Here is a 3,118-nt window from a genome sequence, read left to right as displayed (position 1 = left end):
GAGGACCAATATGCCGTCGCCGGACATCCGGCGCAGCGTCTCCCTGCCGCGCGGGAAGAACCTTGTTGCGTGAATCTAGCTAGTTTCGTCAGCCAGGCATTCTTTCATTGGTTCTTTGTTATCCTGTGGTCCGATCCGTATGTAGGCTCTACGGCTGTGTAGAACACTTCATCAGGATGGCATCACACAAGTCTGTCGAGTTGTTTCCACGAAGCTCCCGTGAAAACACAAAGTTTACGTTCTTATGCGCGATGTAAAAATGTAGGGGTTAATGTTGTACTACAGCATCTCGATCCAGTGGTGATTGAAAAACTGAAGGCGCTGCTTCCGTATCAATTTTGTTCTTATATTGTTAATAGCAATATATATGCGTTGCAACGAAAAAACTGTCAAAATAATTAATGAAAAAGACGATAAGAATGGTATTTATCAATTTATATTTATGCTTGATCCTCTCTATAAAATTTCAAATCTATAATTTATTTATGATGACCATAAAATCTATAATACTACCTCTATTCCATTTTATCCCGCACAGCATATCAAGATTCAAACTTTAAAAACTTTTACCAAGAATTAGACTAATAATTTTTAACTATTATAATACAAACTTTATGTGATTAGATTTGTAAGAAATTATACTATCCAATGATTATAAGTTTATAAGCATAAACAATATAATATAAAGCAAATGAAATTGTCAAAGTGTAATATAGGAAACCATATCATTCTAACTTACGCCAAATAAAATGGAACAGAGAGAGTATACGTTAATGTTAGCAATAATATAACAATGTATCTATATTGAATTACAATATAATCCTGATAGATTTTTTCTCTGATTCCAAAGCACATAAATATTTCATAACTTTAATTTTTCATACTATATATCCATGTGTTATTACAATTAAATATTGAGTTTCGTGACTTTTTTAGGGCCCATAAAAATATGTAATTTTAATATAGGATTAAAGTTAACAAGGAGTTAGTTGCTGATATATCAAGGGTTGGTTTGTCCGCTGATTATTACTAATGAGACCTCTCTCAATTTTCTACAAAATAGTCCTTGTCGGGGTTTACATAGATACATTTATTTAGACTGAGTTTGACAACAAAGTGCTTAAGATTTCAGTTCACGATTTGATTAGGATATGTTTATAATAAGGATGTTTCGACAAATAAAAGTACATCAACAATTTAGTGATGTAAATCTTTGTTTTCAATGACAGCTCAATGGTTTAGAGACCCATAATATTGTATTTATTATTTGCGTTTACTATATATAAGACAAAAAAACATCAAGCGAAGGAATGGACAGAAAATCAGTTCAAAAACCAAGGGAAACAAAGGATAAAAACACAAAAATAAGAGAGAAAATGGAAACAACTATCAGTGAGAAAAACCAGAAACAATCAAACAAAAAAAGTGAAAAAATAAGTAGAATGGTAAAAAAAATGAAAACAAATCAGAAACATACAAACCAAGGATAAGAAAAAACAGAAACAAATCGAAAATGTGAAGGAGGCGAAAAAATACAAGACAGAAAATCGGTCCCAAAACCGGAGCGGAGAGAGAAATGAAAACAACTTTTAGAGAGAAAAATAGAAACAACCAAAAAATCCAAAAAACGAGCACAATGGTAAAAAAACAAAAATAAATTTAAATTATAAACTTGAAAGCCAAGCATAACAAAAAAGAAAACAAATCGGAAACGTGGAGGAGAAAAAAAATGCAAGGCAGGGTACAAGATGAAAAAATAGGATAGAAATTTTGCATCTATAATATTAAATTTCCTCTGTTCCATAATAAGTGTACTTCTAGAGTTCAAAATTTATCCAAAATAAGTGTAATTCTAGGTATGGCACTACTAACTCTAACTCTAGTTGTCTTTTTTACTTTCTCTCTTCTCTAGGTGCACCTGTAAATTTTTTCACTAACATTGGTCTCTTCAACTAGAGTAAAACATAGAATTATGAAACTAAATATAGACTAAAACTTAGCCCCGATCACATCGGATGTTTGGACACATGCATGGAGTATTAAATATAGACTAATTGTGAAACTAAATGGTAGATTGAGACTAATTTGTGAGATGAAATTTTTAATTCTAATTAGTCCATGATTTGACAATGTGGTGCTACAGTAAACATGTGCTAATGATGGGTTAATTAGGCTTAATAAATTCATCTCGCGGATTGCTGAGGACTCATTTAATTTGTTTTATTATTACTATCAAAACACTCGATCTGACACCCCTAAACTTTAGCTCCTAGATTTAAACATCCCCTTAATTTAGAGCGGAGGGGTATATAATTTTGAAGAGGCGCCAACGATGATAACGACAAATGAAAATAAATAATAAATATCCCTCTAGCCCTACCCGCTCTGTGGGGGGTCCTAGGGTCCGATCGATCGGACAGTAACCCCGTGTCGCAATTTTTCTTGCCCTTTCCCGCCCGCCCACGACCTCAGTTATTTTTTCCCACCCTTTCCCCCCGCCCGCGATCCCACACCTCTATTTTTTACCGCCCACCCGCGGTCGCACTTGCTGTCGTAACTCCGTGCCCACGGAGATAATTTCCCACGTCTATAATTTTTCTTGCCCGCAAACTATTCCAGGTGCTATTTTTTCATCTAAAGAAAAATAACAAATATTCACAAAATACTCCTACCACTACAACATATTAATGTTTGTGGTAAATATAAAATATTTCCATTATTAAACCATATCAAATTAAAAAAATATATCACACACCATCTTCATATGTACTATATGAATACTCAAAATAATCATGGAACATTAAAACATAACTAGAATATCACATATATACTATATGAAACATTACAAAATATAACATAGAACATCACATCTATACCACGTGAACATCACAAAATATATCATAAAAGATCACATAATATATCATAGAACATCATCGTATACTACGTGAACATCACATGTATACTACGCGAACATCATAAAATACACCATAGAACATCACATGTATATCACGTGAACATTACAAAAAAATATCACAGAACATCACATGTATAACACGTGAACATCACAAAAACATAGAACACCACATGAGTACTATATGAACATCAAAAATATCATTGT

Source organism: Miscanthus floridulus, chromosome 12, assembly GCF_019320115.1.
Source record: "Miscanthus floridulus cultivar M001 chromosome 12, ASM1932011v1, whole genome shotgun sequence".
Lineage (NCBI taxonomy): Eukaryota > Viridiplantae > Streptophyta > Magnoliopsida > Poales > Poaceae > Miscanthus > Miscanthus floridulus.
The sequence above is the reverse complement of the archived record's forward strand: the minus strand, read 5'-3'. Positions refer to the sequence as shown.